The sequence below is a fragment of the Emydura macquarii genome, unplaced genomic scaffold (genome assembly GCF_026122565.2).
Source record: "Emydura macquarii macquarii isolate MOO-44397 ecotype Brisbane River unplaced genomic scaffold, CSIRO-AGI_Emac_v2 contig_1353, whole genome shotgun sequence".
NCBI classification, from domain to species: Eukaryota; Metazoa; Chordata; order Testudines; family Chelidae; genus Emydura; species Emydura macquarii.
This window is the reverse complement of record NW_027131490.1, coordinates 2364738-2385890: the sequence shown is the minus strand read 5'-3', so window position 1 is coordinate 2385890 and position 21153 is coordinate 2364738. Positions and strand designations below refer to the sequence as shown.

At 38.9% G+C, this 21153-nt stretch overlaps 1 protein-coding gene across 3 annotated transcripts in view; it reads right to left on the bottom strand.

The window, feature by feature from the left end:
* LOC137155368 (kelch-like protein 5) overlaps positions 1-20024 on the bottom strand; it is an 82278-nt gene extending 62254 nt beyond the window's left edge. For 2 of the 3 annotated variants that reach the window (XM_067551566.1, XM_067551568.1), the window contains exons 1-2: positions 19970-20024; positions 12141-12223 (exon numbers count right to left, since the gene is read on the bottom strand). The gene's annotated coding sequence lies outside the window, so the exon portion shown is untranslated. Of the gene's footprint in view, positions 1-12140; positions 12224-18863; positions 18958-19969 lie in introns of those variants that run through there. The other variant, XM_067551570.1, reaches the window with a different exon arrangement.
* Positions 20025-21153: the final 1129 nt, after the last annotated feature.

Sequence of the window (21153 nt, the reverse complement as noted above, 5' to 3'; positions counted from 1 at the left end):
GCTGCATGCGTACAAAAATACTCAAAATCCTTCCAAGGGAACCTGAGACCTGAAGTCCACACACTTTAATAACACAGGAATTGAAGCTGGTGTAGCCCATAGGTCATTTGCTGAGCCTAAAATCATCCCTTCATTTATGGGCATAGCAACACACCCGAGAGACCAGATGGAGAAAAATCCAGCTGTTTGTTGGATTTCTCCTGAACAAGTTCTAACACACTCTCAAAGGTTTCTGCTAGCCTCTTGAGGTAGTGCTGGAATGTTTTAATAAGGAAACCATTGCTTCATCTAGAGATTATGTTCCATGTCATGACCTTCATTCAGCAATTGCTGCTCTTCTGACATGGTCCACCCTCAGAAGAGAGTGGAAGACTAACAAGGCCAGCCACCTCCTGAGCAGCCCCTCATGGCCAGAGATCACTCTGTGGTACCCTGTCTCTGTTCCCCCTCTTCAGGGCCCCTTAAGAACTGCTCACAAGTTTCTCTTCAGGTTACCACCAACCCTGCCTGGGCTGGTTTAATAAAAAAACAGTTCAAAACAATCCTCAGGGTCCCAAAACAAAGTCCATCACTAAACACAAAAGTTTATACTCAACTCTGGCCCTTCTGCCACAAAAGTAGCTCTTCTGTCCCACTCTGCTCCTCTCAGACAATCCTCCTAGATCTTCCTAGCTAGAGCTCAGCCTTCTGGCTCTGGCCTCCATGCCCAAACCCAATCAGTGTTTCCCACAGGAGCCTCCTGCTCCCTGGGCTGTGGCCTCCAAACTCCTGTGATGTCAGAGTCTTTCCTGCAGATCCTCTCTCACTCCCTGAGTGACACAGCGCTGGTGTAAACAGCACTTAGGTTGCTGTAACTTGCATCGCTCAGGAGGGTGTCTTTTTCACTCCTGGTCCATTCTTCATCACTCCTCTGTTTCTGACCAGACCACCTTCAGGAATCATGCTACCATGTATAGCATTCAAACTGTCTGTGTCCTGGTTTGCCACACTGAAAATAGGAGCCCAGGACAACCCTCTCTTGCTATAGGACCCATGCAGGTCAACATGGTCAGGTCCGAAAACTATCAGGATATGGTGTGTTTTGCCAAGAGGTGACACCCCAGTGGCATAAGGAATTGCAGGTGTATGACCTTGGAAGGGGAACTGGGAGGAACTTATTTCAGTATGCCTCCTGCTCCTGTAACAATCTAATGAAAATGGTGCTGATCTTGGGGAATGATTCCTGCTGGAAGTGGCAGCGGAAGACTAAAGAAAATTCCTCCACTGAAAGTGTTCCTGAAACACAATATAACAAACATGTGGTTCCAGTACCAGTAGAGGCACTGAGACGATACCAAGGTGGGTGGAATTGCAAGTGCTTTGGAGGACAGGATTAAAATTCAAAATGATCTGGACAAAGTGGAGAAATGGTCTGAAGTAAATAGGTTGAAATTCAATAAGGACAAATGCAAAGTACTCCACTTAGGAAGGAACAATCAGATACACACATACATAATGGGAAATGACTCCTTAGGAAAGAGTACTGCAGAAAAGGATCTGGGGGTCATAGTGGATCACAAGCTAAACATGAGTCAACAGTGTAACTGATGAAAAAAGCAAACTTCATTCTGGGATGTTGTGATGAAGTGGAGATATTCTTAATGTCTTTTCTGACTACTGTGTGTGCCTCAGTTTCCACTATGTATTATTCAAGTATTTAGATGTTGGGTTAAGAGTGTGTAATCTTTGTAGTGACCACTAGAAAGCAGACTGCCTTTAGTTACAATGGCTGGAACCAATCCCCTTGCAAAGGTGTTGGAGAGCAGGGAGAGGTCAGGTGACCTCCTTGCCAGGTCAAACAAACAAAGGGGTCGGGGGCGAGCATCTGGGACAGGCTGGCTGGAAGAGTCAGTCAGTCCCCTGTGAAGGGATCGCATGGGGCAGAGACCAAGAATGGGGTTCTGGTGCTGCCCAGTTGGTCGTTGCTGTAATTTTTTGATTAATCTGCTAACGAAGTCTTTCTATGCTGTGATCCTAAGAACTAATAAACCCTTCTGACTTCCACGCTAGCTGTGAATCGCTTCTGACTGCAAGGTGGGGTGCATGGTCCCTTGGGGCGCATGTAAGAGCTCCCTAGGCATCCCAACCAGGGGGACTCACTGCAGGGAGCTCATGGCAGAGCAGGGGTGCTGAACACTCAGAGGCCAGATTCAGGAGGTGGCTGCACTGGTGTGAGGGGATTTAAGGTAGACAAGCTCCACTAGAGTCCTGACTGGCTTCACTCCGAGTGGTTCCAGAGCACTGTTCCTGTGGGACTCCATCAGGGATGTATTAGCAGGAGTGTTATAAGCAAGACACAAGAAGTAATTCTTCCTCTCTACTCCATGCCAATTAGGCCTCAAGTGGAGTACTGTGTCAAGTTCTGGGTGCCACATTTCAGGAAAGATGTGGACAAATTTGATAAAGTCCAGAAAGAGCAATAAAAATGATGAAAGGTCTAGAAAACATGAGGAAAGATTGAAAAAAAATGGGTTTGTTTAGTCTGGAGAACACTGAGGGGGACAGGATAACCGTTTTCAAATTCATAAAAGGTTGTTACAAGGGGGATGGAGAAAAATTGTTCTTAACCTCTGCGGATAGGAAGAGAGACAATGGGCATGATTTGCAGCAAGGGCAGATTAGGAAGCTTTTCCTAATGTCCCGCCTAAGTGTCAGCATAGGCTGTTAAACACTGGAATCTCATTGGAGATTTTTAAGAGCAGGTTAGACAAACACCTGTTATGGATGGTCTAGATACTGCTTTGTCCTGCCTTGAGTGCAGGGGACTGAATTAGAAAATCTCTCGGTCCCTTCCAGTCTTACGAGTCTACGATTCTATGTGAGTGTCAAACCAACCAGAGTCTTGCAGCACTTTTAAAATGTATGGGTCTGTTTTCACGAGAAACATTTTCTCAATCTGCTTAGGTAGTTTGTGAGAGCGTTGCATATTGTTGAAAGTGGATGATTAATTATACTGAGTTGCTCTGTATTTTTTCTCTTTCAGAACAGCATGCATTGAGCAAAATTTGAGTGTAGAGTCAGTTAGAAGTCTCAGTTGGCTGCTCTGATTTAATCACTGTGCACAGTGTAACATGAAAAGTGTACATTGTTAGTATTTGTAAACACATCATGTATGTAAACAAACCAGGTGTTATGAAACAGTTTTACAAAATGCATGATAAAATAATTTATATGTACAACCTTCAATTTTTGAAGAAAAATGAAGAAATACTCCCACCATACAAAATCCATCTGAAAACATCTCTGGAGCTATTAACTCTCAAGAACACCACCATTTGTAATCAATAATCTCTTATTTATTCTAACTTCTAGTGCATAATTTTAAATTTTAAAAAAAGGAAGTGATATACATTTCATTATATATTGGGAGAGAAGGTGACAATGCCCATATTTGATAATCTGTAGTTATATGCCCATACAGTAAGAATTACACATCTCTCAACTGCTAATGTGCAGACTTAGTCATAACCAAATAGCATCCTTCACTAAATATTTGAGCTGATTCAGAATATGTTGGTACTTAAACATAATACACACGGTTAAATACTTCAGAAGCAAATAGGTCTCAACTATATAGATATGTAGTATATATACACACACACCACCAACCCAGTGAGTATTGCTAATCATGATTAGTGTGCTTATATAAAAATGTCTATTTAGGATACATTTTAAAGTTGTGTGAGAGGGTTTAGACACGACTCTCCTTATCAATAGGACTCATGCAGATAAATCCCCACACTGTGCTTTGAAAATTCACTCCTTTATGTTAATCACAGAAATTTAGAGCTGGAAGGGTCTTCGAGAGGTCATCTAGTGAAGTCCATCCTTCACCACTGAGACAGGATTAAGTATAGCTAGATCATCCCTGACAGATGTTTGTCTAACCCAGTGATTCTCAACCTATTTATCATTACGCACATGCAGCTCTGTGTGTGTTATGGGGGCAGCATTCACACTATATATACACACACTACCTGTATGGCCCTGAGGATGTCAGATGGGCTACAGCTGTGTGCCGATTGGGCCGCAAGCGGCCCATGGGTCACAGTTTGAGAACCACTGGTCTAACCTGTTCTTAAAACCTTCCAATGTCTGGGATTCCACAGCCTCCCAGGTAACCTGTTCCAGTGCTTAATTATCTTTTTAATCAGAAAGGTTTTCCTAATATCCAATATAAATCTCCCCTGCTGCAAACTAAGCCAATTACTTCTTTCCTTATCCTCTGCTAAGAACAATTGATCACTGTCCTCTTTATAACAACTTTTTACACATCAAGACTTATCAGTCTTCTCCAAACTAAATATGCCCAATTTTTTCAACCTTTCCCTTTGGTCACTAAACTTCTTATTTTTGTTGCTCTCCAGTGGATTCTCTTCAATTTGTCAACATCTTAAAGTGTGGCACCCAAAACTAAACACAGTTCTCCAGCCAAGGCCTCATCAGTGCCAAGAAGAGCAGAACAATTACCTCTTGAGTTGCATATGATACTCTTACTCGTACATCCAAAATAGTCACCTTTTTCTCAGCTGCCTAACATTGCTGACTCATTCCATTTATGATCCACTATAATCCCAGTTCCTTCAAGGCAGTACTACTGCCAGGTCAGTTATTCTCCATTTTGTATGTGTTCATTTGATTTTTCCTTCCTAAGTGCAGTACTTTGTGCTTGTCTTTATTGAATTTTATCTTGTTGATTTCAGACCAATTCTCCAATTTATAAAAGGTCAATTTGAATTCTAATCCTGTACTCCAAAATGCTTGCAATCCCTTTTTACTGCTGCATTTCCAAAACAGCTTTTACTTGGAATAAACTACTTCAGATGATTAAAACTCTTCTCTGTTCACTAAAGTGATCCTTTGTTTTTTAAAAAAAAAAAAAACTCTCAGACATCATAAATCCAAAACATTTTAAGTGTTAGCATATGAAGCACCTGTTCCACGTGTCTTTGGAAAAAATACTAATTTTCACTTACAATACTATCAAAATGTAAATGCTACACAAAAGGAGTACCTAATATAATTGAGAGATTTCCCATCTTCTTTCTTATCCTCTATGCCCAAGAAATAAATAAACATAGCCAGACACAGAGATTATAATTCCAATACCTTAGATCATTATCCTGGAATTCAGGTTTTTTGTAATTCCTACAAAAATAAGTGGATTCTATCCTCCTTCAAGCCATATTTATGACAAAAAACAAAAGGTCAGAAGACACTGCATGACTCATTCAAGAAATTGACTCATTCTGCCTTTTTACACTGCACATATTTCAAGAATCTAGCCCTCTCTTTCTCATCAGACCTGGTCAACTGTGTTCGCATGTTCTGCAATTAAACAGAAACATTGGCAATTCACATAGTGTCTTTTGACATAAATTATCCTCTTGGGGTGTTCAGATCAAAGTGGTTTTCCCAATAGGGAAAGAGGACATTTATATCTACATTACCTGGGTACTTAAAAGGAAACTTCTCTCCACTTTTTTCAGTAACTGCACCAGCAGCAATTCATAAGTAACAAAAACAAGCCAAAAAACTTCCTTGGTTCTATATCTAGTTCTGACTCATTTGGGAATTACTTGAACTAGTAATTCTCCAATTACAATATCTAAAAATTAAGTTTAGTTCTCTTCCAGTATTTTTCTCAAGTAGTATCCTCCCAATATCTGCAGCTCTTATTCATGCTGGCACTATCTAATGAGAAGAACAGTACCCCTACATGCTACAATTCCTCTTTCTGAAGATTGGCACCAATTAATTTAATTCTCTAATAGTTCTTCCAAAGTACACAGCAATGCCACTGAAGGAAGCCCTGTTTTACAAGACTCCCAGCAGCATTTTCTCATTTCACATCCAGAGTGACAACTGTACATTGGTGGCATACACAAACTTCCAGAGAGGAACTAAAAGCACAAACCTTGAACGACTAGCATCAAAATCCTTTCGTTCCTAGAGAAGCAAGACCTGTCTAACAAGTCAAAATACACACAGAGTAAGACAAACCTCCAAGTCAACTGGCTCGGTCTCCAGAAGAAAGCAAGCAAGAGCTAAACTAGGATGAAACTTTAGGACAAAGGTCTAACATCTGATTTTCTCTATCATGCCAGATGATAAATCTGAGAGTCCAATGCAAGATTAACTACTCTAAGTTTTTGTGTAGTATTTTAAACTAGTTTGTAACTATTTGCTAATTTACTGTCCCCTTACCATTACCTTGTTTCTCTCACACACAACAATCCTAGGGTGGCTCTTTAAAATGTCTGATCTGATTTTTTTTAAATATATAGTATATTGAGAATACTTATGATGAAGTGAAGAACCAGTCAGATTTTTACTGAAATGGTCCATTTACTGTGTTTCCAACTACAGTTGTTCTCTGGCCAAAATTCAGTCAATTAATTGTACAAAAATGCAACTTGAATTTAAATTAACTAGTTGAAAGAAATAAACTGCTGATTAACTAAATTTGAGTTGTGGATTTATGACAGTGTGGGAGCCCAAATGATAATTACCAAAGCTTTACTATACTGTATATGCTCCGGAATCTTAATAGATTCTCTTTTTGCTAGAAGAATACTTCAAGGCTTAAAATTCCATGCTTCTTATTAGTAAAAAAAGCTTGCTAAGCCTTATCTGGTTTATGTTAATAGAAATAAGAAGAAAGATTTAATACACAAAGCACTTTAATTATTTAATGTTGTAATTATAACCCGATTGCATAGGTTTGTTACTACACTGACATTCAACACCTATGATTTTTTTGTTGTTTTTAGACACAATATTTTAGTTTTAAAGTTGAGTTAAAGTTATTTAAATTAAATTGGATGTAAACAAAGTAGGAGGCATTATTCAACAGCAAGCTGTAATGCTAGGGAGCTTTGTTATACAAAAGTTAACAAAATGATAACTCCAATAATGGCAATGCAAACTTTGCCCATGAACAACAGGAAAGCAGTTTGAGAGTTCCCTCCCCCATCCTTCCATCACCGCACACGCACACACATTCTTGCTTTGTCACTCAACCTTGCTGATATCTTTGTGTTCTGTACCGTTTAGATTTTAAGCTTCTCTAATCTTTGATTGTGTCTTATTACATCTATGAAGTTATGCATACCTACAGTATTAAATAACATAAGCCAGGTACAATGAATAAATATTTTCCTAAACCGTTTTATAGGTATGCTTAATTTCAGTCTTGACCAGGAGAGAACCTAATGTCCAAGAACAAGAGAAGACAGAAACTTTGCTTGTACTACACAATCTGTATGCTACTAACAACTATAAGAATGGTGTGCAGGATTTTAATAACGTGGGCTATTGTCCACTACCAATAAGAACAATTAACAGTTTAAACTTACTAGATTGATTAATGCATATGCTATTTCAACCTTTCAAAAGACAGCAAAATCTCAAGTTTTTTTTATTGCTTGCAACTGCAAGCACTCATACGTAATGCTTCTTTTCTCATCTTTCTGAATATTGTATTGTTGATGATCCCATGCATCTATATCCACTCTTCCTTTAAAACTGGATCAAAACACCAGCAAATATTGAGAATTTAATGGCAATGCCACTAAGTTTCAGCATATATAATGTACAATCAAGATTCATAGCATTATGAATATTACAGTATTTCTTATTTCAATATTGTTCACATTTTAAATATTACACTTGTGTATATCTAGCACGTCATATGTATTTGTTTACAGCACACAGTGTTGCTACTCCAAGAATGCCAAATGGGACAAACTCCTGCAACTACATATTGAATCACAACATGAGATCTGCTATTCTTGCATTGTGCTGTACTATTGTGGAGGGGTTAAGGGAAGATGAAAGGAAATATGGGAATGGATGGATGGATGTCACATTAGGGAAAAGGCAAAACTTCAAGAACAATCTCAAAAAGGTTTTAATTGTAAGGTAGCTCTCTCCTTCCTTATACTGTTTAAGATTTTAATTGCACAGTAGCCCAGAGGGGTAACAAGAGAAAGCTCATGTTTACATTTTTTCACAGTGGTGGGGGGCAAGCAGTGGGGAGGGGAGTCATGGAAAGCAATGTTCAAAATCCTTGTTCTTCTCTCCTTCCACCCCCTTTCATTGCTCTCTCTTCCCTTTCTCTGGAGACTCCCTTCCATCTACACTTCAGCCAAGAAGAGGAGCCCATGATCAAACGTGAAACAGGTTATGCATAAAGCAGGCAGCAAGAAGATCTTCATATTGGATTTCAATATTAAGCAAGATTCCAAGTGCAGAATTATTTACACATGAGAATGTGGCTGCCAATACTAGACCATGAGCATGAAGGGAGTGCATAACCACAGAAGGATTATAACTAACACTAACACCCACCCATCCACAGAGAGAACCATATGTAGAACAGATAGAAAAAAAGAGAATCAAAATTTTGGGCCAGTGATTCTTGGCAGTGAAATATCCATCAGTGAATCTATTAATTTAGATTTTCCTGTGCAAGCTTTGGCAATATTTAGAGGCCAGAACCATGACTATTCCTTTCATCTGTTTTGTTCTGTGATTGATAGTATTTTTGCCACACCCAAAAGCCAGCTTTCTGAAGGGAAAAAATGGTTCCAGACAGTTTAAAGCATGCCTTGCTTATGAAGAGTTGCTAAATTAGGCCACACCTTTCTTACTAATTAACAGCTGGGATTACAGTTAATTTAAGAAAAGTCTCTTACTGTATTAAATTATTTACAAAAATATGAGAGAAAATGGTAGTCTTTGAAAAGCTACTCACACAACCAAAAATTTTAAAATTTTAACATTACATTTTCAAGTTTGCTAAACCTCTGTCTGGATTTCTTTTCCCCGGAAGCTTCCCCGCCCCCCCCCTTTTTCTTTTTCCTTTCTGGTGCCCCAACTGCAATCTCCTAGTGCTACTGAAACTGTTTCACAGTCACTCTTAGTTTAAACTATGTTATCTTTTTCTGGTACTACTACGATGAGTTGATTTTTCTGGGGATACCGTCATGAGCTGACATGTAAAATTCTACAACACATAACTTGTTTGACAGGAGCAGTGAGCCACAAAGACTTCTTGAGGAAAAAATATCTACAAGGAATAAGCAGAGTACAATACTACGAGCTGTAACTACATGTAAAGACTTCAAAATTTGGGAAGAGGGAACATATTCCACTTTCCGTACAATATCTCCAAGTTGGACTGCTTTTTAATGGTAAATTCTGTTTAGGTGACTGTACAAGAGAAAGTTTTCATATATACTACCAAATGCCTTGGTTCTGCCATTGAATGAAAGCAGTCTCTGCAGTAAGTGTGTTACCACACCAGCACTTACTATGCACATTACTTGCAGTCACCACAAAAGATAGCCAGGCTGTTAGCCAGAGAGCTGTTTATAAGCATAAAGAAACCCAAATGGGATCATACACAAGAGGATGACTAAGATAGCATCTAACTGAAAAGGCAAATTCCCTAGATTAAATTTATTTTTTACTTAATTTAGGGATGATCAATGCAGTCTCCTTGGCTATGTGAGTAAACAATATTGGCTTTTTCAGGCTTATCTACACTTAAAATGCTACAGTGGAACTGTTGCACCACTGCATCGGTGCTACCATAGCACTTCAGTGTAGACACTACCTACATTGATGAGAGTGATTCTCCAGCCAGCGTAGGTAATCCACCTCCCCAAGAAGCAGTAGCTAGATTGACTGAAGAATTCTTCCGTCAACCTAGCACTGTCTACATAGGGACTTAGGTCGGTTCAACGATGCCACTCAGGGGGCCTGGATTTTTCACACCCCTGACTGCCATAGTTAAACTGACCTAATTTTCTAATGTAGACCAAATCTTAGTGTCCTATAGAAGTTAAGAACAAATATGTAGCATGTAGGGGTACTGTATTGCTCGTTAGATAATGCCAACATAAATAAGAGCTAAGGATGTTGGGAGGATACTACTTGAGAAAATACTGGAAGAAGACTAAACTTGAAAAAGGAGTTCAGGAAAGCTGGCAGTTTGTCAAGGAGATAATATTAAAGACAAATTGCAAATTATCCTGCTGCAAAGGAAAGATAGGAAGAATAGTAAGAGGCCATTATTGCTCCACCAACAGCTCTTTAATGACAGGAAAATCAAAAAAGAATCCTACAAAATTGGAAACATGGATGAATTGCTAAGGAGGAGAATGAAAGAATAGAACAAGCACATAGCAACAAAATCAAAGACTAAAGCACAAAATGAGTTACACACACCTAGCAAAGAATAATAAGCAGAGGCTTTTTAAATACATGAGGAGCAAGAAGAAATTCAAGATCTTCAATGACATAATGAGTTAGGTTATTTAGTCATGGCTAGATTCATCCAAAGTTCATCTACAGGCCCCAATCAGCCTCTATTTATTAAGAAGTCCACTGTAGCCTTTGGCACTAGATTTTAAAATATTTACAAGCTTGTCTCTTAACATTTCTATTTCCTTGTTTCAAGTCGTCTGATTATTGAGGGAGCAAGAAAGTATATCCATATGTTTGCAATACTCTCTCCTTAAAGAATAGTTCTTTACAAAAGCCAGTGATGGTGTGTCTACCCTTCAGCTGAGATTAAGCCTCCCAGCCAAGGTAGACAGATTCTCACTAAAAATAGCAGCATGGACATTGTGGCTTGAGCTGCAGCTCAGGAGAGTTTCAGAGACCGAGCTGCAGCCTGAGCCACAACATCCACACTTATTTTTAGTATGCTAGCTCAAGTCTGTCTTCATGGGCTAGGAGGCTTGCTCCCAGCTGTAGTGTAGACATACTTTATGGGGTATGTGTGAGACAGTGCAAGAGACAAAAGAGATAACAGAGAAGGAGGAAGAATAAGGAAAGAATTGTTGGCTCTATAACCATGCCAGCTGACAGAGAGAGAGAGAGAGAGAGAGAGAGAGACTGACAATTGTAGAAGAGACAGAGAATTTTGTAATTGTAAATATTCAGATGTGTCAATACACGTATGCCCCAATAGTTTTACTGCTTTGAATGATTCTGTGGGTCACAAGGCATAGCACTCAAGCTTCTATACTGAAATTGCTTGAGAGTAATATGCTCCACCCACATCCTCTCCCCAAAAAAGTCAAAATAATGTTTTCATAGAATTAGATAGGTAGTAATAAAGACAGTGGAACAACTTACATTTACTATTTAAAATATGCACTGCTATTGATAACATGACAGAAGTTGAAAAAATACAGAGAAGGGCCACCTCTGTTTCTGTAGTAATATCACATCATGAATGAGTTCTAGACAATATCAGAAATAACTGATTTTTTTCCCCTCTATTTCTTTATCAAAGATCCAAAATTGAAAATGGTTCTATCGTTTAAACAAGTAGCAGCTAATCAATTTCCATTTTAATACAAGAAAGAAATCTTAATTTAATTGGCGATAACCCCTCAGTTTTATTGCAACAATTCACTTTACAGTGACTTCAGACAATGCTAGATTCCTGTATATATTCATGTTTTCAGCATTCATCACCTTGCTTTGTTCAGATGTCAAAGCTATGCCTTTTGAAAGTTACTTTAGCTTTCATCTAAAACAAGTAGACTCTTAAGCTAAAACCTATCAGCACTACTGGAATAATGAGATTCAACTGAGCTATTAATTCCTCTTCATCATGACTATTCCTCTCAATACAACAATTGCGCTTATTGATTCTATGTTACAATAATTTTGTTCTGTTTTCCCCTCCACTGATTAAACAGATTCTCATTTAATGCTTGTGTACAAATTAGAATAGTTTCTTTTGTATTTTAAAAAGAAAAAAAAAGCAGTTTATAGGGTTACAGGTATTCTTTTATAAACCATGCTTTGAAGGAGAACTAAGGAGACAAAGCCACAAGCGACTATGTTTCAACAACATTAGGGGTCTGAAATCCACAAAAGCAAATTCAGTTAAAATTTGTTCAAGTGTTCCTCACTTAATGAGGGGATCTGACAACAATGTGTAGCACAACAAATAAAGAAGGGATGGAATTTTAGTCTAACTTTGAAACTGATATGCTTTTGTGAGCTAGCATCAACTCCATAACATTACTTGAGCATAGCTTGCAGTTATAATAAAAGAGATATATAATAATTACCTATGCTGTTTCTCTAGATGCTCACAGAGCCCTGTAGTTTCATTTGTTCTCTTCCTTCAAAATGTTCCAGTTAGATGGAGAACCTAGAGGAGGAAAAACACACATTAATAAAAAAGTGAATGGTTGAAAGAACTGGACATTAGACTATACCCACAACTAGAATGTGAAACTAACAGTACTGTGGGCAAGTCTCAAAATACAACTATAGAATAAATTTGGTTCAGTATGAAATGTACTTAGTTCAAATGCCAAAATCCTCACCTTGGCTCTTTTAAAACACCTTTCCAATACCAACTGTCATGGGATGAAAACTCTTTTTTTTTTTTTTTTTTTTTTTTTAAAAGAGAGAAAAAGGTCATCCCGACTCCAATATCCTCTCAAATGCTGTTCAAAGAAGAGTCATCAGAAGCCTGAGGCAATTGCTATCACTGGTCTCCTCTAGTATATGTTACTTGGCTACCTTAGAAAGTGTTACATTGCTTTAAGCAGAGCACCGCTAGAATAATGTATTAAGTCACTTACTTGGGTACTAGCCTTGAAATGGCCAAGAAACATGATGCTTCAGTTCTGGGCTAACAAATTGTCAGACTTAGAGGATTCAAAAGTGTTTTACGTGGTTCTGCAAGAACCTGAGCAACATTTGTGAATGTTGCACTGGGCAACTGAGCTCACTGGGCTGCACTGAACAACATTTTTGAACCTGAGCTTTGCCCCCTCCCTAATCATGCACAAACATAAAAAACATCATAAGACCAGTCTAGGAATATCTTAAATCACTGGAAGAAAACAACAAATGTAGTGACAAATTGCACTAATGAAACACAGAGCAAAAACTAGGAGGAGGAAATTACAGTGAGGAAAGTAACAAGCCTGAAACAATGTGAGGCATCATCCATAGCATGGTTACTCCTTAAGAACTTCAAGACAATTGAAAAGGGACCAGGGAAAACTGAGAAGCACATTGACATAAGCAAGCCTACTCTAGCAACAGGAAGCAGCCAGCTGATTTCTCAGAGGTACCAAAGGGTACAGTGAAGTCTCTTTTGAGTCTCAGTGCACGTCTATATTAAATACAATAAAATGTGTTTAAATATGATTTAATATCCCACTAGAGTTTAAACCCATGACAAGCTGACACAGGGCTAAACACGGCTTTCCTATCTATGCTGATCTCAAAGTCATGGCCACTGGAATAAAAGATCTCCCCCCTTGCAGGGTACCAGAGCTCAGGCTCCAGTCCCATCCCAAACATCTACACAGCAATTTTACAGCACCACATCCTGAGGTCTGCAAGCCCATCAGCTGATCTAGGCCAGCTCCAGGCATTTAACTGCTGTGTAGGATGTACCCTAAGGGCTCCAGAGAAAAATGGATAAATAAATGAGGTGCTCCCATGTTGAGAAGCACTGGTTCAAAACATCAGTCTGAAGCCTTGATGGTTCCCCAGAATTTCCTTATCAGACTAACGTCAGTAAGGAACTCAACTCTGAATACAGTGGAACAGTCTGGCACCCTCTTCAGATTCTCCAGTGACTTATATCTTTGAAATCAAAAAAGAGTTCTTGCCTAGTTGTGTGCTTGAAGCAAAAGATCCAAGAATGGAAAATAAGAGACTATTTTATTTGGAGAAGCTATTTTCTTACTCTTTTGAGGCCTGCTATGAAGACAATTCAATATGATACAGTATCTGTAATCAGAGAATCATAGAAGTATAGGACTGGACGGAACCTCAATAGGTCATCTAGTCCAGTCCCCTGCACCCAAGGCAGGACTAAGTAATAACTAGACCATTCCTGACAAGTGTTTGTCTAACCTATTCTTAAAAATCTCCAGTGACAGAGATTTCACAACCTCTCTCGGCAATTTGTTCCAGTATTTAACTACCATGACAGTTAGGAATTTTTTCCTAATGTCCAACCTAAACCTCCTTTGCTGCAGTTTAAGCCCATTGCTTCCTGTCCTACCACCAAAGGTTAGAGAGAACAGGTCTACTGAGTCCAAGTTCAGTGTTTTCACCACCAGACTATCCTTCCTCACAAAAGTGAAAAAGAGTCAGACATGCCCAAAAGAGTATATGCACAGGGTTTGATACAGGCTGCCTTGTTTAATATTAAAAAAATTTATGAAACGGTTATATTTCTAATGTCAATTTAGGGTGGGATTTTTAAAAATGCTAAGCATTGACTTAACCCTGCTCACACTGAATTAAAGAGCAAAGCTCCTACTGAAGTCAAAAGAAGCAGAGTTAGGCCACTGCCAAGCACTTTTAAAATTCTTACCCTTAAACCATGATCTGTATACAATATGTACACTCTCCGAAACCAGTTGAGAAATAAGTAGCTGAATGATAGGGCTATAATTCCATGAAGAAGGTCTGAATTACATCAAACCATGAGAGCAAAGCTCAAATCTGGCTGTGGAATTATAGCCTCATAATTTTAAAAGGGGTTTGTTTTCCAGTCTACAGTATATAATACATACACCAGGGTGACAGATCCAAGCACTGCAGACCCCTACAAGGACTGCCTGCTGTCCTTTTCCTTGCTGTTGCCACACCCATCCTCCCATTAATGTCTATTTTGGAGGGATTTTTTTGTTTTGTTTTTAATTAGGATGGCATTCCCTCCCACTCCAGAAGCTTATCCTTCACAGTGTGGCTCTTGCCTCTTACTCCAATGAAAGCTTCATGGAGTGAATCTCTACCTCACATTCTGATTGCCTTTTCCCTGCCATCTCTGACAACAATTTGGCAGGGAAAAGCAATTACCAGCAATTAGTTTAAATTTAGTTCACAGATGTAACATCCCATCTGTGAAATTGAAGATTTTGGAAGAGAGGCTGCTTGATACTGCAGTCCATGGATTATAGGACAGTCCTACACAACTAGCAATGCCACAATTTCATCCATGAATAAAGTTCTGGTACTGCAGCTCCTATATTTCAAGAATGCGCTGGTCCATTTAGTCTGGTATCTTGTCTCTAGCAATGATGTGCATGACTGAAGAAACAGTGATTATTTTAAAATCCTATTTGAAAATTTTGTGCTTACTATAGTTATGAGTAACACAAGATATAGAAGTGAAAATAATTGGCAAAATAAATCTATATTTTACAGTTTATTATCTTTGTGTATTTGACAGCACTTTGCATGTACTCACACCTAGTTTCCCTCTGTACAATGGCTTATGGACTAGTTTTGCAAAGACTTAATTGAGTAAAGCTACCCACAAACTTGAATATTTCCATTATCTTTATTTGACATTATCTGTAACTTTTGAACCTAGGCAGTGCAATTCTTATTCAAATGCATCTAACTCTTTAAAAATGTTATCTATTACCTGAAGTTTAAGTTTTATTAGGTTCACATCTATTTTCTTTTAATATTATAGACTTCAGTTTGTACATTATTTTTAAAATGTCATTGTGCTGGGATGAAGAACTAATTGATAATAGACTATCCAGAAAATTGAAAAAGAGGAAAAAAATGATTTAATTCTTTACAATGCACTTTTAAAGATTTTTTTTGCAAAGAATGAATTATTTTCTTCATATGCCATGAGGGGAACAAGTGTTCATGGAACATCTTGAGTCTGCAATTTCTGCAGATGTTGTACAGCCACAGATTTTTAGCTTGATAATCAGTATATTTAACATATCAATTTTCATAACATGAACAATTTTACTATAGAAATAGATGAAGCACATATTATGAATCTAGTCTATTCTAGTTCCTATACTGTACCCATCACCATGGTATCAAATGGTCTGATTATATATCTTCTGTTCAAACTTCTAAGTCTTTGTATATAATTTTCTGAATTAAATCAAAGGGGCAAAATCAAAATTATATATTCTAGTAAATGTCATTGAAGTCCTGGGCTGTAGTTTACCTGGAAGTGATTTCTTTGTAGCAAAGAAACTTAATTTGGGTTGATTCTATTAATTTTCTAGTGAACTGGCCATAAGATTTTTAAACTTGTTACAAAAAATATAACCTTTTATACAACACCATAACCTATTTTAATTTTCTTTAGGCAAGACTAGGAATCAAGATGCAACAACATACACATTTAAGAAGGATACATTCCAATCTTATGCACAAGAGATATGATGTGTATACTGCATCATCAAAAAAGAGCTGGAATTATATGTCAAAGAAAAAATACTAAAATACAGTAGAACCTCAGAGTTACGAACAGTAGAGTTACAAACTGATTGAGTACTTCCAGTTCCGAATGAGGTGTATGGTTGACCAATCAGGCAGTAGCACAGACCAAAAAAATAAAATGCAAGTACAGTGCAGTACCGTTTTAAACTCAAACGACTACAAAAATAAAGGTGAAGCAGCATTTTTGTTCTGCATAGTGAAGTTTCAGAGTTGTATTAAATCAATGTTCAGTTGTAAACTTTTGAAAGAACCACCATGACGTTTTGTTCAGAGTTATGAACATTTCAGAGTTACGAACAACCTCCATTCCTGAGGTGTTCGTAATTCTGAGGTTCTAAAATTACTTTGAAATTAACAGTTTCTTTACCATCCATTGCAATGTGCCTTGCTATTTTACAATAGAATATTCTTAGGGTATATTCAAATCTCATCTGTCAGTGTTTATAAGACAATGATGGTTAAGTGGAGGTCTATTCTCAGACCAACAGGCACACAAATGACAGTCCATATCTTACATGTTACTCCATGTCAATGGACCACTTCATCTGCGCAGAGACCCAATGAAGTCTATGGGGGTCCGCCAAGCAGAGTCACTTGCAGCCTTAGGGCCTACACATGCACAACAAAGAAACTAAATCCCATTCAAGAATTGAAATGCCTCTGGATATATATATATATTATTTATGGGAGAGTTTTTGAACTAGGATTATGCTTGGTCCTGCCATAAGTGCAGGAGACGACTAGATGACCTCTCGAGGTCTCTTCGATGTAATTCTATGATTTTATAATGGAATTACTAAAATATATATATGTTTTACAAAGTATTACACAGAATGATAAATTAACTCACTTTTCTAAAGATGTAGACACTGCAGTTCTCTAGAATAAGTGTCTAGTTTTACAACCAATCACACATATATATATTTGGAATTATGTCCAAATTGAAAATGTTAATATAGTTCCTATTTGTCACTTCAAATCATGTTCTAAAATATATTTTAAAATTTGTGCTCTTAAAATAGTAGGTCAAAGTTTTTCTGGCAATCCACAATTTAAGTTACAGTTCTTAAAAATAATTTTCTGGTATAAATATGTGTGATCAACTTGTAAGCATAGTTTTTATTTAGAACCCAGTTCTGTTCCCACTGAAGTCACTAGCAGAACTCCCATTCTAGTATCAACAGGGCACATGATCTAATCCTGCAAATATTCACACACTCTTATGTGATAGGATAGCAGACGATCAATAACAGAACTACAATTTAATTACTTAAATGTTTAAAGTTAAGCATTTAAGTAAGTGTTTGCAGGATTGGAACTACATTTATCTAGAAATGATAAGCATATTTCTATGAATATGTTCCCCTCACTTGTGCTACTGTTATGTCTCATTCTCACCCTAGTTCAAAACACTCCCCCATAAATAAAAATTAAGAACTGTAATCCAGGTATTACCTGGAAGTGCTACTATAAATAAAAGCAGGCTCAATATACTTTTACTGATACTGAGGTGAGTTTCTCTTTAAAAAAGTGTGGTGGTAACCTAACACAATATCAAGAAGATAATGGCTGATTTCTCCTGCTTTCATTACAAAAAGTAAGTACATAAATAAATGAAATTAAAGACTCATTATAATTTGTCAACTCATGCCCTATTTAATCCCTTTCACTTACACATTTCAAAGTTCACTTCAGTTATCCTAGAAGTCAGACAATAGTAGTGCATTTCCAAAGGCCTTGCAATTAAACAAATATTTGAAGAAATAAAAGAATTGTTCTTTGCAGAAATCTATGAAGTTTTTAAACCACCAATAACAACATTCTGCCAACATTACAAATATTTAATAATACAGTAATAACAACTACAACAGAGATACCAAACCAGAGATCAATTTCTATGAACTTCAAGAAAATACAGCACTCTGACAACATAAGAAAGTCCAAAAAAAAAAAAAAAAAAAAAAAAAAAAGTACAATAAAAAACTTTAAACATGCCAGAAGCCAAAATACTGCTAGCTTTGGTTGCTTTTGTAGAAAAACTTATTTTATTTTGAGAGTGATACAAATCTTTGTGGGCACTGGAAAAAAACAATACAATTCCCATAGGGTAGAAAAGGGAGAGAGCAACAATGGAACTCTATTGGCAACCCTTGCTGATTTTAAATTCTGAGAATACCAGAAATCGTTAGAGGTGAGAACATTGTAGTATGAAGACCTATTTTTCCTGATCTTATTCCACAGACCCAAAATTAAAACACTCATGGAAAGAATCTTCAAGACAAGGAACTGGAAGTATTGTTTCCCGCGAGATTAAGCAATTGCACACCATAACAGAGATTTTGGTTTCTTGAACAGTTAAATCCTAATCTTTACAACCATTTAGACATGTCTACACAAGAAAGTTATTATACTAGTATAAGGTTAAATGAAATTGATACAGCAATACCAGTATAACTCCTTGCGGACACTCTTATTCCAGAATAAGGGTGACTTTTCTGGTTTACCTCATGTCATTTTGGAAGAGATTTAAACTAAACCAAAAAAGCTTCTCTTACCTTATAATAAGTATGTCTGCATGGGGAGTTATATAGGTAGAACCTGTTCAAACATCCATGTGTAGACAAGCCCTTAAATACCAGATAGGCAGACTTTTATGGCAATAATGACAGTTACTTTCACGGGTAAGTGTTTGGCAGGATCAGGGCCTAAATCTGTACAAAGATGATTACCTTAAAAAAAGCAGATAATTTAAATTCAGAACAGGTCCTGAATGAGGACACATACTAATTTTTATTTTTAAAAGTAGTAATTAAAAGAATGGTTTACCGTTCCATTTTTTGGAAATTCTCTTCTATATACATTTGAAGAGATTCTCATTTTACCGTTAATGCAGTTTGTTATATTGCAAGTGTTGTGTTTAAAAAAAAAAAAAAAACTAGAAAAAAAAAGGGAAAATATTTGAAAAATATGCTAAGTATTTTATGTTATTTAATTATTAGATAGCCCATCTGGTTTAGTAAGGACACAGGAACTCTTTCCTAAATCTGATCTCCCCCCCAATCATGTGTGCAGTGCTCGAGAGTGGTATGTGACAAAAAACCCTACCCCAAACCACTGTCTTCTCTCATCTTTCTGCATGGGCCTCAACTTCCATCAATCATAAAATCATAGACGATTAGGGTTGGAACGGAAGGGACCTCAGGAGGTCGTCTAGTCCAATCCCTTGCTCAAAGCAAAACCAACCCCAATCAAACCATCCCAGCCAGGCGGGGATCATCATTCACTTGTATCGACTTCAGTGCTAGATTAGGTTCCCCAGACCAGATTTATGGCTCAACTGCCAGTGGGACAGGCTGCTACTGCGTGTCTGGAGTGAGACGCCCACCCCGCTGTTCACTTCGGACACCCCCACCCCCTGCTCACCCACACAAAGTTGGGTCACTTTTTGCAAGAGTCTCTCAACCCCACTCGACACGGACGCAAGCCTCCTCCCCGTCCATGGGAGCTTCCTGGGGCAGCAGGGGCCGCCGGCTCCTCTGTACAGTGCCCGGAGCACTGAGGCCAGCTCAGAGAACCGCAGAACCGCTGGCGCTGCCCCCCGCAGGCCTCCCTCCCTGCTGCAGAGCCACGCCACGTCCCGTCCACCCGCCTCCCTTCTCACCTCTCAGGGCCGGGGGGAGGGGGTTCACTGGAAGGCCCCCGGCCGGGGGAGGGGGTTCCTTCTCTATCCTGTAGCCCGCGCTAAGGCAGGGGAAGGAAGGATTCAGTCACCGCGCAGCCCCCTCCCTGGCGGCCTCGGCTGCGGGACTTCCCGGCTCTGAGTCCCAGTCCGGTCCCAGTCCCACACCACTCAGGGCGGCTTTCACCCAGGCGGCGGATGGAGGGGACCACAACGAGGGGAGAGGAGGGGGCGGGCCACTCACACTCAGCCACGCCCTCCGACCAACCGTCGACTCCGCCTCCTCACTCGCGGGTGGGGCTCCTCCAACCGCCGCCCGCGCGCCAGCTGACAACAGTTCACTTCCGCCCACTGAGGGGGAAGGAATTGGAGTCACAGGCCGAAGGGGTGGAGATATGCAAAATTAGGGGCGTGTCATGCCCAAACAAGGGAATGGGCGGGGTTGAAGCACCTCGCCCAAGGAGAGCGTCGGAAGGGCGGGATGCCCTGGGCTAGGGCAGGGACTGTGTCCTTGGGAGAGAAAGCAGTTAGAGCTATACTCTCCTCCCCATATATGAGGATTCCCTCAGGCTGGCAGATGGAATGTGGGGGCACTGCCACCCTTTTGGGATATTTATATACTTATTTGTTCAATTCTGTAGCAAAGTACACCAAGGCCACATCTGCACTCCCAGAACAAGTGTGATTCCCAGCTGGCTCAGGCATACTTGGCTAGCTGAAGACTTAGTACAGGCAGTGGCAGCAGGGCACGACAGCCGTGCTGAGTACGTACCCATGAGGTTCGGGCAGGTTTGTAGCACTCATTGAAGTAGTGCAAGTATGTGTACCTGAGCTGGGACTCATAGTCCTACCAACCTCATCGTGTAGGCATAGTCTAAAAGAGAGCCAAACCAATTCTCTGGGTGCCCTTAGCAAACAATCTTTATGAATAGATACATGAATGTATAAACCCCACATTAAATCAAATAAACTAGTGACAATGTAAGTAGACCAAAAATCATCCTCCCTGCACAATCCCCACTAGAGTCACACACCATCATACTCAGTATCCATCTCATAGGCAAAGGAGAAAAGCTAGGCCTTGCAGCATACCCTGAGGGCTACAAAGCACCTGCTGCTGTCATGCAAAACCTTATCAACGTCCTCAATCCTATGAATGCAGAATA